At 46.8% G+C, this 15,277-nt stretch overlaps 1 pseudogene; it reads left to right on the forward strand.

Annotated features, from left to right (window-relative positions):
• Positions 1 to 15,277, forward strand: part of LOC116573607 — a 922,392-nt pseudogene that overhangs the window by 12,738 nt on the left and 894,377 nt on the right.

Raw genomic sequence — 15,277 nt, forward strand, 5'->3', positions numbered from 1 at the left:
CAGTATTTCTTTAGGATGAATGATACTGTATTTGTATATATATTTTATGTTTTATATATACATTCTCATGGGATCAAATACCTCCAGTGTTTGCTCATAACAGTAATTCAAACAAGAAACCACAACCAATAGAGATTACTTTGTCTTCTTATTTAGAACAAAGTCATGATGAAAATTATGGTTTCTTTTGTTTGTTGTATCTAGATCATGAATCCTGGGGATCAGGATGTGGCCATGGTGTTGGTCATGTGGCCACATGTGGTAGGTGGTCAATAAAGGTTTCTTGATAATGAAATCACAATGCATAATTTTAAAACCAAGGCTTATTTTCAGTATTCTTGCAAAGCTTATAGATGCAGTTCTTTATTCCTGCAGGCTGTGAAATACCCTTGCTGTTAGACTGGGAGGCTCTCAAAGGCCAAGACCCTTTGTCTTATTTGTGTCCCTTCCCTGGTGTGTTGACAGGCTCATGCAGGATGATCCAGAAATCCTGGTTGAGGAAGAAAGCAGAACCTATCTAAGGTTTCCTGAGCATGAGTTCTTTGCCAGATACCATACTAATCACTTTAATTATAGTTCTTAGAATATTCTAGAATATTCCCTATAATAACTGTGAGTTATTATAAGTGAGCAGATGTTATTATTCCTATCTGAGACATAAAGAAATTGGGGGAATGAGATTCAATAAGTTGTTCCAGGCTTCACAGTCCCCAGTAGTGGAGGAGAGGTAAGCATATAGATGTGGAGGTCCCCAAAGTCCATGACCTTTGCAGTATGCCACACTTTCTTGGAGTGGGGGGGAGGGAGGAAAGAAGGAAGGAAGAAAGAAAGGAAAGTAGGAAGGAAGGAAGGAAGGGAAAAAGGAAGGGGAAGGAAAGAATAAGTAACCATTTTTAAAAATAATCTCTCAGGTTGTTGAAACTCAGAAATTTAACCTGACATACTCTTAAAGCTTAAGATGGTGTCACCACTGATAACAGCTCAGTTTCTTGAATGATCAGCTGCCTGAGCAACTGTGAAACCTGGAAGGCTCTTGCAGAATGAGGGTGGGAAGCTAAGTACAGTTATCAGGATGTAGCCATACATTACCGGTGGATCTGGAAAACATCAAAAAATGGGATTTATGTGCCTGTTTGTGTGGAATGGTCTCAGCTATCTCCGAGTTTGGCTAACACCCCATAATCACCGGCCTGTGGGGACATTTTTAATATATCTGTGTCACTAATCTTATCTCAAGTTAATCTAACCCAAACCTTTTGACTAACTGGCGAGTCCATGGAGAGCCGTAGCTTCCCACTAATCTTAAAACTATCTAGAATTTTTTCTTCTCTATGACAACATTCAGGTCATTAGCGAGCCCCGAGTTCCTATGTCTACACGGCTCGAGTAAGCAGTTAAATCCCTTGGGTCCAAAGTTCACCCATAAAATAACAGGTTCTCCATTCAGAAATCCTACACACATAATCTTCTTCATTTCAAATTGTGTGACACATCAGTGAGAGATACAAAGCCACGCTTGTCTAGATAGGCAGTGTGGGAAGGAAAGGGGCTTTCCTGTTGAACATTCACAGAATCTGCCTATTTTAACAACACTCAAGAATAAGTTTGTTGGAGAAAAGTAAAATAAGACAACTTGGAATTAAATACGAATGAGAAAGAATCTGACTCTTCCGTATAAAGTTGAGTGCGTTGGTTTTCTCATCTGTGAGTGGGGCCGGAAGAGGAGAAAAACCATAGTACTCACATATAAATATTCACATATGATTATTATATATTTCATTGTTTCTTATGCCTGTGCTTCAAACTTGCCCAATATAAATTACTCTGTATACAAAGTGACTTGGTTCATTTCATGTTCGCCTATGGGCTGGTAGAACAAAGTAGATTCAGAGAACTTTTGCTTATAATTTGTGAAGTCTTACTAGACAGTGTATGATGAGGGGTAAAAACTGACTTTAAATCCAAAAGATCAGACCCTTCTACCAGAGAAGTCACTTTTGAGACCCAGAGTCCTCATTTATGAAAGGAGAAATTATGCTGGCATAAGCAGCTTAATGTGTGCGAGAAGTGAGATGCTATCTGAGACACCAGTTTTCAAGTTGATTAATATTACACAAATAGAGGGGCACCTGGGTGGCTCAGTGGGTCAAGCCTCTGCCTTTGGCTCAGGTCATGATCTCAGGGTCCTGAGATCGAGGCCTGCATCAGGCTCTCTGCTGAGCAGGAAGCCTCCTTCCCACCCCCCCACCCCCTGCCTGCCTCTCTGCCTACTTGTGATCTCTCTCTCTGTGTCAAATAAATAAATAAAATCTTTAAAAAATATTACACAAATAGATGAGGTTTTGAAATACAAAGTCTCTGAGAAAAAACAATGCTGTTTCCCTGGAAGGCATTTCACCACATTTAAAATCCTTCTTGCTGAACAGAGCACAAGAGAATTTTTATTCATGTGGGTATGTCTTATAACAAATTGAGTCTCCTTAGAATATAAAACAGTTACAATAAAAATCTCTGCTGGGGGACGCCTGGGTGGCTCAGTTGGTTAAGTGGCTGCCTTCGGCTCAGGTCATGATCTCAGCATCCTGGATCGAGTCCCACATCATGCTCCTTGCTTGGCAGGGAGCCTGCTTCTCCCTCTGCCTCTGCCTGCCACTCTGTCTGCCTGTGCTTTCTCTCACTTCTCTCTCTATGACAAATAAATAAATAAAATCTTAAAAAAAAAATCTCTGCTGGGCCCACAGAATCAAATGTGTATAAACTAACCCAACATATTTCCCCCCTACTGCACACTGGCCTGATACACTTCCAGATTCTACCCGTGATACTTAAAAGGTGCCCAAGTCCAATGCTGCTGAAGGCCTGGAATCTGGGACTGGAGGAGAAACTATCCAGTAAAATAATAAAGAACTAAACTCATTCAGTGTCTCAGGAGACCAGTCCTACCCCTTGACTCACTTTGGCTCCTGACCTCCGTTGTGTTGCACACATTCCTGGCCATCTTTTTCTCCATCGTTAAGTTCGGATTAATTTCAAGGGGGTGCTTATCCGATGGATGTGTAGCCGGCAAGAGACGGGATGTGTAATAGGATAGTTTCGCATATAAATACATATTTTTGTTAGAATAATTATTTCTTCCCAGAAATTAAATCTGGTGAAGGCTAGCAGATACAGAGAGCTCCTCCCAGGGCAGGAAGCTGGGGATAGATGACCAGCTTTGTCCCTGAGAAGCAGTGGGGCTGAGGGGGGCCAGAAAAAGGCATCTCTGTGACTTTAAAACTATAGAGGAGGTTTGCGGGGCTGGGGGTGGGGTGGGGTAGGCAAATCGCACTGTGACTTTCCTGAAATTGACCATAATTCAAAAACCTTAAAAAGTCTTCTCTGATATTATTTTGCCCGGTCACATAACAGCCCCTTGATATCACCCGCTAGCAGGAGACAATGCTGGTTTAGGTTTCCCCCCTTAGCATGCCTATCATTACGGGTCTGGCACCACATGAGAAGCTCACTGTTGGGGGGTGCGGCATTTCTCCAGCTGGCTGGGCCCGAGCTCTGTCACACACATGTAACATGCACGTGTAAGATCCAAATGTTCATGGAAGTGAACTGCTCTGAGCTTAGCTTTGACCGTATCTGGTGACCTCCTCCTTAGTGGCCATGGCAATTCAGAAAGGATCTTTACTGTGACCCAAAGAGAGAATACCATTTATAAAATCCACACACATCCCCAAGTGTGTGTCTCTGAGTCCCCCTGGCAGCTTGAAACGCACGGATTAAATCAGATCTTTGCCTAATTACGGTGCACTGCGGCCAGGGACTGGTTCTCTCCTGTCAGTCCCCTCCTGGTGGCCTTGTTGCTTGGCATCTGTAAAACTCTAGCCTGGTGTCTGGCACGCTGGGCCCATGAAGGCAGTGACCATATGGAAGCGCAGCTCAGATCAATGTCCAGTGAAGTTGCTTTGAAACACTGTTCCTGGAGAGCGCTGCATGCAGTAGGGACAACACGTGGGGTTTTCTGTGGAATCCCGTTGGACGCTTCGGGACACCTGAGTGGTGTTTCTCAAAGTACATGCGTCGGATAAGGAAAGTTGTAGGGTCAAGATGCCCGATCTGTACAATTTGTCATGCATTTAGGCTTCTTCCTGCATGTTCTCACCAGAAAATCGTACTGCAAGCTGACATTTTCTATCAGGGAAGCCGTCTGGCTGCAGGGAACTATTTTTAATGTGTCCCTTTGAAGTCCCCATCACATAATGGCCCAGCAGCTCCTTAATGTCTTCTGACCTCTTGGTGAACAGCCCGTTCCCTAATCCCCATTCCCATTGCTTCCCCTCAGGGGAAGTGGCTGACTTCCTTTCCCCAAGTCCTCTCTCCTTGGGCCCGCCTTCCCAGCCTGGATGGCCCTTCCCCCATGAGGCTGTCTGGAACGGAATGGAGGACGCTTTGAGTTGAGTTTTGGTTACAGGACCTTCTTTCCAGGCAACCGTTCACTTTGGCTTCCCAACTTTCCCAAGAGAATGTCGGCTCTACCTCTGGTCTGGCTGAAAATGAGGGCAGGGTTCTTGCTCTAACCAGCTACACAGAATATCTACATTTCTGGGCTTGTTGGGGGGGACACAGTAAAATCCACTGCCACTCAGTACACAATAATTGTCAGAACTGGGTGGAGAGAAACTGTCTATAGCAAGGATTTCCTCAAAAGGATGAAGTTCTCCTGTCCCTAAGGAGTCCCTGACATCTGCCCTTGGAAGACGCAAGAACCACATACTTAAGGCTGAACTCTTTGGCCACCCATAGAGGTGATTTTATGATTTTTCTTTATGGCTCTTGGGCCGTATTAGAACAGCTCGCTGAAGCTGGTGTTTGTACTTTCTGGACAATGCCATTAAGGACAGTGTTCACTGTGTTCTGAAATATTCCTTTTATTAGGGTCCTGGGAATATTATCTTTTTGGTGTCTTTGCCAGAAATAGCTATGACTCTTGCAAGGAATTATTTTGTTGTTGTCTCAGAGACACAAGAAACTATGCATGTTCTCTTTGTACATTGGCTTCTAGAAAGCCCCGGTGCGATCTGTGGCCCACCTTTAGTAAATAGATAGGGTATCACAGAATGTAGTTAGTGTCTCTCAACATCATTCTGGCTTCGTCTACTTTTTTCTTATCCCCCTTTTTACCTAAATTGTATCATTTGCCATTGTACCGTATATGTCTTCTTAAATTGACTTCATTCCTTTTGGGAAATAAGTGTGAATAAATAAGTCAGACCCAGCCTGTCGCTGGTAGATATGGCAGACAGCACTTAAAGGGGAGCAGTGCTTGCTGTCTGGGAAACCAGCAAAGAGAGGCAGAAAGTGTCTTTGGGCAGGAACAGCTGCCCCACACTGTGGCCACACTCAGGAAATGGATATATAGCCTGTGTGGCAAGACATCTGGGATCTACTAGATATATTTTCAGTTCAAAACATTAATTCCTGCTGCTTTAAGTAGGCATTCTTGTCTATCAGAACTAAGACCCTAGGACACTGTCAAAATAATTCAAAAATTATTTACTGAATGCCTTCCTGTGACCCGCTGACTTAGATCATGAGAACACTGTGATAGAAAAGATGCGAGGAGTCGGTTTCAGTGGAAACGCAGAGTGAAACAGCCAGCCCACTCGTCATTCATTCACACGGATGGTGCAAGAGGTCACAGTGTGGGGACAGTTGGCCTCCGGTGCTCCCTTTGGAGGGGACACGCTCTGAAACGCATGAGCTTCTCTGAGAAGACTGGGGTCCTGACTTGCCCGTGAGCAGCAAATTAGTGCACGTATGGAAGAGACTGGGTCTTTTAGTTTCCTCTTCTTTTACAGTACGATCCTGTAAAAGGAACAAAAGGTGTTTCCTAAGAGAAGGTGCTGGGACCTACCTTAACTGAGTGTTTATTAAAAGTCCGCAGCAGTTACGATGTCTCTGTGGATGGTGGTCCTTCATGGCGCACTGTGTCCCCACCTGTCCTTTTATCGGTGTCATTCTTCATGGTGTGTGGTTTTACTTACCTCATTCACGTGGTGGAAGTCTAAACTCTGCATTGCACTGTGACACACACACACACACACACACACACACACACACACACACTCCAGTTTGTTTGATGTAAGGGGAGAGAAAACCAACCCTGACATCCAGTCTCTCACAGAGAGACAAATTGTAAAGAAATGCAGATCTGGGGGGACATGGCATTTAACCAGTTTTGCTAACCTATTCGAGGTGAAAATCCTCCTCTCTGCTTCCTCCTTGTGTAGCCTAAGAACAGTCTCACTTCTTCATGGAACAAGAGTTTCTTGCTGAATTATATGATTTGCTGGGAGAACTCCAGGGTGGTCAGTGTGCCATTTGGTGGGACCAGACATCCCCCATCCCCAGAGTCTAGTGCCCGCAGTCCTAGGGGCCCCGTGGACGATTGGTTAGGACTCCATGGTCGTTGCTCATTCTGGAAGGCCCAGAGCATGCAGTCGGACTTACTCACTGTTTATAGCTCAGGGATGTATTTCTATACATCTCTACCAGTTTGATATTGCAGATGAGCTAAGAGATCCTGGAAATGTTTTTAAAAAGAGTGTTTTCAGCCAAGACCCAAAAGCAGTTAAGTCTTGGGGAAAGACAAGCAGAGTCACAAGATCTGGGATTAGCTCTTCACTGTTACACTTTGCGTTACACAACCTGCTTCGTCCCCCTTCCTGGTCAACTCCCATCTCATTGCCCATTTTCCTAAGAGTTCCATGGGTATGTTATTATTTTAAGGTTGTAGTTTTCCATCTCTGACCCATCAGGACCATCTCATTCGTACTGTAGAGCAGCTTAGTACTGACACTGGCTTTATCAGCCACGTGCGTAATGTCATCTGCTGAGCATTTTTTCAATACAGTGCATACAGTGATCGGGATTCACATCTCTCTTTCATTTATTCAGTCATTCATTCATTCAGGCATCTCACCTGAGGGGATGTTAGCACCCACTAAGTACCAGGCACTGAGGGGTCTTGGAAAAAGTGAATGGTATGGAAATGGATATAGGGAGAGGTCTCATGTTAGAATTGTCTCAGAAGACATGTCGAAGGATCCAGAGAGTTGCCCTTTCAGCCATGACTGACTAACAGGTCCTGGATTATCCTTCTTGCCATAAACAATTACAAAACTGGGGAAAAAATATATATATATTCAGTCAACTGGGAGAAAGAAGACACAGAAATCTCCCTAACATTACCCTTGCTCTCCTCCTGGAGGCCCTTTCTTATGTGTAGAAAGGGGAGGCAGGATCCAAACAGAATACAATTCTTGTACTGAGCTAGCGAGGCAGAATCTGAGTTCTGGACCACTAATAAAGCTGGACTTTTTGGGTCAGAGGAGTGGATAAGAGGAAATTTCACAGAGAAGGTCCTGCAGAGATCTGTACAGGGATCCTCGTTAGTGATTGGGTAAATGTTCACCTGCTAAAAGTCGGAGGCGAGTCGTGGCAGAGAATAGTAACTGGAGAGGTGTGAGCTCACTGGAGGTGTGAGCTCACTGGAGGATATAGAGGTCTAACAGAGCGGAGGTGTAGCACTTCCAGTCATGCAGTGGAGAAACCTTGTCGAACATCCCAGGAATTCAACCGGGACCTTGGAAAGACCAAGCTGCAGGAGTAGAGATATCATTGCGCTAGACGTCTACTCTAGAAACTCTCAAGATTAAGTAGGAGTTTCAGAAGAATCAAGCAGATGTGCAAACAAACTAACGACTTAACAGAACATAACAGAAAAGTCCAGACAGTCAATACTAGAGCATCAACAGTATCCAGCGTGTAATATAAGTTTCTAGATATGAAAAAACACTGAAAAAAGTGATCCCAGGAAAAGAAAACAATAAATAGAAACACAGCCAAAGAGGTTGAAGGGAAAAGAAAACAAGTTGCAAAGAGTTATTAATATTGTTAGGAAGTCAGAGGAAAAATGAGAAATTCTAAAAGTGAATAAAATGCAATGTCTGAGGTGAAACATTTAGAGGATAAAAGAAAAGATCAGTGGACTTGAAGACAAGGCAATAGAAACTATTCAAACTGATGCAAATAATAAAAAGTTTAAAGGAACAGAAACCAGTGATCTCTGGGACAATAGCAAGCAATCCGACATACGTGTAAAAAATATAATAAAGTCATATTTTTAAACTACTCAGAAGTGTTGCCTGCACTAACTGCCCTTGCTTTTTTCTCTCCCACTGTTTTGAGTTCGCTCAAGTGGCCATCCCCTCCCCCACCCATCATGACACCGAAACCTCTTGCAAAGATTATCGTTCGCCTCTGTATTGTCAAATCTAACAGTTAATTCCTCTTGTAGTTTGACCTCTAAGCATCATTTAGCATAGCTGATGTTCCCTCTTCCTTGAAACTCTTTATTTTATTTGTTAACTTGCTTTTGCTATGTTCTGGTTTTCTTATGATCTCATAGGCCACTTCTATTCAGTCGTTTTTTTGGTAGCACCTCACGCTCCCAGCCTCTGAGTGGAATGCTCAGGGCTCAGCTCTAGGACCTCTCCCCTCTCCACAGGTTAATTTAAATAGCTCCTCTCTCCTGATAATTCCCTCAGATGTTATGAATCTCCGCCAGAACCTTTCCCTTGAACTCCGGATTTCTTCATCCGACTGTCTGCCCACATCTCCGTTTTGATTAATAGTGAACAGCTAAAACTTCACATAGACAAAAGAAAATTCCCTGTCTTTCCATCTGCCTGTCCAGAGGCCGCTCCCCCTGCCCCACCCCTACAATCTTACCTCTTCTGTGAAGCATAATTTCACTTTACACCTTGTTCAGGTCAGAACCCCTCACACCATTCTTTGTCTATCTTTTCAACATCTCATATGCAAATTGTTTCACAAATCCTATCAGGCTACCTTCAGAGAGATCCAGAACCCAATCACTTCTCCCTGCCTCCCCCAACGGCCTTTGTTCAAATCACCGCTGTCTCATCTGTGTTAGCTAGCAGCTCCCCGATGCCACGGCTCCCACCCCTCATACCTCTCCAGCCCATTCTCTGAACAGCATCCAGCATGATCTCCTCTGACAGAAATCAGACTCCATTTCTCCTAAGCTAAAAACATCCAAGGGCTTCTCAACCCATTCCACATAGTATCTTTCTCTTTTCCTACTTCTGGTTCATACATACAATCAACTGAAGTGTTTGTTAAATGCACTACTAGATATTCACAAACCCTGTGGCTGGTTTTTTGAAACAACATGCGGGCTACTTCATGTATTCTATTAACTTTCAGGAGGTCACCTTCAGTCCTCCCGCCCATCTGCAGAAATGACTTTAGGTTTCTGCTCTGCCTTGCAGGTGGTACCAGGAACCATGTCATGGGCATACTGTGTGTGCTTCCCTTCAAATCATTGACAGAGATGTTGAGGAAGATAGGCTGTCTCTTTTTCAGACGTGGTTGACACCCATAATCGTCTCCTGTTTTTGGAGTGAACTCCTTTGGTAGTGTACCTGGGGGCCCCCACATGCCGCCCTCAGACACGTGAAGTGAGGTGACTTTCGAGGCTGGGTAGCATGTGTGGTGTGCCCGCAGAGTTAGGCAATGGAGTTCTTCTAGGGAAAGCAGCAAGGAGGAAGCCTACCTTCCTGAAAATTCTTGAGCAGGCTCCTACGCACTCTCAGACATCTCCACCTGCCACCTTTACGTAACCTCTTACGCACTCAGCTGCGACCTGCGTGTTTCTGGAAAGGGGAACTCAAGGACATAACCGTCCCACATTTCAGCCATTGGTGTCTTGAGCACCATGAAACCTGTCTCCTCTAACACACACACAAATTGGGGAGGAGATGGCCATCAGAATGAATATGAATGAAGAAAGGAATTAGTGACGATGAGCTTTGCAACTCACATGGGAATTAAAGAATTAAACACTGATTCCCAGACTTTCTCTAGCATCTTCCCCTCTAACGAGGCCAAGGGGAAAGTCCATTCTGAACCGACGTGACCCAATGACTCCTTGTATAACTTCCATCCTGTCTGTCCTCTGCTAGGAACCTACTGCCAGCAGAGGGAGGTCGAGGCCATCATGGAAGGTGACGAGGAGGACAGAGGCTGCTGTTGCTGCCAGCCCGGCCACCTGCCACACCTGCTGTCCTACAACGCTGCCTTTCACTTCCGCTGGCTCACCTGGGAGATCACACAGACTCAGTACATCCTGGAGGGCTGCAGCATCGTAGACAACAGCGCAGCCACCATGCTGCAGGTGTTCGACCTCCGGAGGATCCTCATTCGCTACTACATCAAGGTATTGCTGCCCTGGGCTCTGGACACTTGTCTGAGGAATAGTTCTGGGCTGGGTCAAGGGGCTCCTGAGATGTTTTGCAAAAAGCTGGATTCTGAAGCTTCCCCTTATCTTCTGAATCAGAGCCCCCGCTAGGTTTGGGAACCACTGGTTTGTTAAAAATCCTCTAGGGCTTTTGTTTTGCTTGGGGTTCATGGCCTGAGTCACTGTCTAAGTCTGGACACTCACAGGGAGTTCCTTTTCTTACCCGGATCTGTTTCGTCTGTTCTAACCCAGCCGAGTCCTGGTGAGGGGGCAATTGTAAATGGCAGTGTCCAGACATCTCCAGGCCTCCGTGGTTATGTGTCCCAAGTATTGATTTAGATACTCAGCCATTTCCACTCTAGAACCAGAATGGTTTTATAATAGGAACCTATTAATAGGAAAACCCTAGAACCAGAATGGTTTTATAATAGGAGCCTATTAATAGGAAAGCCCCAAAAGTAGAGCGAAATGGCCCAGTTAGGATTAGTTTCAACAGCCTTTCTTCCTCACTTGGGTGGAGACAAGAGCATCCTTTGCCTGTAGCTCAGTATCCATGTCTGCACCACCGCTCTAACCTCAGAAAATGTCCCTGTTTGCAGCTGAGTCTCCCAGAGAACGAGTGTGAGCTTTGAGTGAGGGTGCAAAGGGCCAGGGGGGTGACAGCATTTTCCAAAGGGGGAGGGACAGGTGGGAGCAGCCAAGGCTGAGGAGGTCTTTGCGTTGGCTCCTGCTCTGTGGGAGCACTTTGCCTGCGGGAGCCCTGGAGCCTGGCCTCAGAGGGGCCCACATCTTAATGCCTTTTCCCACGGGGATGCTCATCCGTCTGCGATCCCAGATGCCCACCCGCTGAGGCTGAAAGAGGGGGTCCGGCAGAGATGAGGAAATGCGAAACAGAAAGAGAACACGGGGGCCTGGAGCTTCGGGGGTTTCCACCAACTGGAAAGGAAGACATCTCGAGACTTGGAATAGCTACTGAGGAGGGTCCCACGTGTGCACCAGTACCTCTAAGGTTTACAGGAAATCGAAGACAGGTTGCAAAAAGTCAGAAGGTTAAGTAACTCATTAATTATCACATCCCCAGGCAGTTGCAATGAGAAATGTTCGTGACATGCTCTCCTGCACAGACTCTGTAAGAAAGGGTCTTTGGCTCGTGGTCACCACCTTGATGCACAAGTTTCCATCCTACCTCACCCAAACCATCATGTTTCACCCAGTCTTATATACGTGGGGGGAGATTTGGAAAGCAGATCGGGGAGCTGTGAGCTTCTGCCTTCTGACCCCACAGTTCACTCCCTCGGCTTTATGAACTAGGCTGCAAGACGTTTTCTTCCAGAGCCAAACCTGGATTTGTCAGTGGGTCCTGAAAGAGCCGTGGTACGCTCCTGTGAGAAGTCTGTCTGTCTCACAAGTGAACGAGGAAGGGGGTGGCAGCTCCGTGCCGGGAAGTCCTAGGCACCTGGGTTCCTTCTGCCACCTGCTGCACCACTTTGGAGACTTCGTGCTCCTAGATGGAAGCTTAAAAGGATGGAAAGGAAATCCACAGGCATGCACCTGTGGTCCCCGAGAAAGGCTCCTGGCAGCTGCCACAGTAGGTCCCTGTTGTATCCTGGTGGTTAGAAGCTTGTCCATGTCAGCTGAGCGGGGTGGGGAATGTGCATTCTGGGCATCCTGGAACCCACACAGAAACTGCCCAGAGCCCCCGTGTTGTTTGCGGTGGTTTCCACTCTGCCCCATCCTCCCCACCCCCGCCTTTGCACACACATTCCCTGTGGTCCCTGCCCCCACCCCTCCAGGTATCCTCCAGCTCCCCCCACTGCCCCTCTGCACACAAGCTCCCCTGGGGCTGTGCAGACATTCACCTCGCCTTGCTCTGAAATCTCTCCTACTCACCCTGTAGCAGCTCCCTCAGCACAGGAGCCACACACACCAGACTTCTCTCTGGGTCCCCAGGGTTCAGTGTGATGACTTGCATAGGGCGGTGTCCAGGGCATTTTTTTGGACTAAATGAACAAAGGTAACATGGGTCCTGGGTCTGGGCCACAGCAGTCTACACAGATGGGATTCAGATGTTGGTGACAGTCTGATCGGCCAGCTGTAGGTCTTCGTGTTGAGAATGGGGTTCACTACTGAGCCACATCTCTGTGAACTGGGACTCCCCCCCAGAGACAGCCTTCCCATGAGACAGGCATGTGGGTGGCCACAGAGCAAGTCACCAAGAGTGAGGGAGAAGGAAGGATATACTTTTTCTGGGTTTACCCTCTTGGTTTTCCAGAGGCCTTGGGTGCACCCCCCGGGGCCTGCTTCTTAATAAATCCCTCCCGTGCACTAGTAAGTAAATTGATACTCTCTTCCCTCCTCTCCTAACTCCAAGAAACATGTCTCCCAATTCTTTGCATTTTTTTTAAGATTTTAAGATTTTATTTATTTACTTGACAGAGAGAAAGAGATCCCAAGTAGGCAGAGAGGCAGGCAGGGTGGGGAGGAAGCAGACTCCCCACTGAGCAGAGAGCCCAATGCGGGACTTGATACCAGGACCCTGAGATCATAACCTGAGCCGGAGGCAGCGGCTTAACCCACTGAGCCACCCAGGTGCCCTCCTGTATGTTTTCTAAAATGGCAATTTGAAATCTGAGAAAGAAATCCAGGATAATATGCAAACGGCGAGGCTGAAGGAGCCCCGACCACCCTTGGAATCTGCCAGGTAGTATTTAGTTTGTGGGAGAACAATGTCCTTAACTCTGTTTTCCAAAAAAGGGGGCTGATGCCAACATGAGAGTTTCGGGTGGGGTGGGAGAGGCACACAGAGTGATGGTGCATTCCCTTCTGGGGTCTCCTCATGAGCCGGGGGCAGCCCCGTGGCAACCCACTCCCTGAATATGCTGCTAATTATGGATTTGCACGTCCTGCCCTGAAATTCCAATTCCCTGGGCCTGGGGAAGGGCCCTAGCACCTGTATTTTTAAATTACTCTCCTAAGTGATTTAATACACAATGAGGCTTGGGAGTGACTACAGACATATTTGTGCTCCATAGAAACAGATTTCTCTTAAATTCCGAGTCGGTGCTCAGGAGGGGCTGAGACTTGGGGGCAGATGGGGCCTCCTGGCACGTCCTGTTAATTCACGTCACCACCGACGGGACTGTTCAGTGAGGCTTTCTCTAAATACGGCACTCAGGGCTTGCCCGCCCTTTGGTAAGGGGTAGCTCAGAACCTGGGCTTATCACCCCGTGGAGTTAGTTAAAGAAAGTGTCAGGAGTGCTGAGTGGCAGGAGAAGCAGCATTTTAGGGTAAAAACTAATGACTGTTTTCTTCTATAGCCTTGGTTACGTGGTAAACAAAATGACCTTTGTTGTGCTGGGCTGCTTCAAGTTTCAAGAGCTCAGAGTTTCTTTCTTTGTGTCATGACTATTATTACTTCTATTGGGTAGGCAAATCAAGAAGGAAGAAAAGCTTGGAATCATTCCATTACACAAAAGGATTTTTTTTTTAATCTCCTAATAAACTGGGTCAGTTCTGCCACCCTCTATGAATATATTTGAAATCATTTCCTTCCTGATGACTGGAGATTTTCCCTGGTGCCTCCTCCGCCTCCCCTCAGTTTATTAGTGTTCAAAACCCTCTTTGCAGTCAAGAAATCAGCTTTCCATGAGGGCTGGGTTTTCCCGCTGCCATTGTTCCCGTCCAGGCCTTTCAGAAATGAGAGGGGCTTATTGCTTACCTTGCAAAATGGGGAGCGTGAAACCCGGATATGTGGAGCTTCCTGCCAGGGACCCTCTCCTAGAATGTGCACAGGGCAATGGTCTGATAGAACAGGTCGATCTACAATTAAAATGAGGAGCCGGGAGAATCCCTGCTGGAGGACAGATATGGTGAGCGCATTCAGAAGAGGTCTTGCTTTCAACATGGATCAGGTTCCTTGTCATCGATTCATTTTCCCCATCCTCACTTATCAGGTTTACTTAGTGCTGTACCCATTCCATCCTGACAGATTCTGAAGGATTTCACACTGTTCACTGACTCTGTCTCCCTCACAGAATTTCTGACTACGTCAAGTGAAGCGGGGCATGGTTTGCAAGGATTGGGCATGTTCTGTGTTCTTTGGGTGAGAGGAATCAATTCTCCTCATGCCCTGGTGGAGGGAGGGGAGGGGGGCCGGGGCAGAGGAGGGGGAGCCAAGCTGCGGGGTGTGCTGGGAAGTCGACACTGCAAGATTTTGCCAGACCTGGGGGAGGAAGTTTTAGCCTCTGGGATTCGAAGTCCTCATTCACTATTCTGACTTCATCGGCTGAGGGGTGATTTCCATTCTCTCCCTAGAAGTGGATGAAAAGGTAAACGTCCTTTGAGTTTTTTTGTTGTTCCTGTCTGGTACATGGATTAGGACATACTGGGAAAAACTAGACCAGATGTTTCTAGAGCCAGATGTTCACGCAGACCCAGTTTCTTTGTGGCCTTTGTCACCATCAACAGAGACATCGTGCCTCTGGCCACGGTCACGGGTCCCCTCCTGCTTGTAGCTTTGGGTCAACTGCTTGCACTGCCTGCGTCCTATGAGCTCTAAATTATCCTGCCAGCAAGTAGATTGGCTCGAGAACCATAGACTCAGCTGTCTCCTGGCCCCTGATGTCATCCGTGGCCTCGGCGCTGCTCCAGACCACTGTGGCCTCCCCGCACCTCAGCTCCTGGGGGTAAGGCAGAGACACCAGGCCTCGCACTGAGTCCTTCGTGCACACTCACTCATTTTAAGCCTCAAAATAATGAAGAGACTTGGGCTCCGCTATAGCTCTGTCCTTCCCGCCTCCCACTCTCAGCTTCCTGGGCCTCTGCCTCCTTCCCTCCCTCTCTGTCCCTCTTTCCTTAGGGAAAAGTCACAGAAGGGACTTCTCCAGGCCAGCAGGGCTGTCCTGGGTGCAGTGCTGCAGAAATGGGATAGTGAGAACCGCAGATGTCATTTGGGGTCCCTTG

The sequence above is a fragment of the Mustela erminea genome, chromosome 14, assembly GCF_009829155.1.
Source record: "Mustela erminea isolate mMusErm1 chromosome 14, mMusErm1.Pri, whole genome shotgun sequence".
Taxonomy (NCBI): Eukaryota; Metazoa; Chordata; class Mammalia; order Carnivora; family Mustelidae; genus Mustela; species Mustela erminea.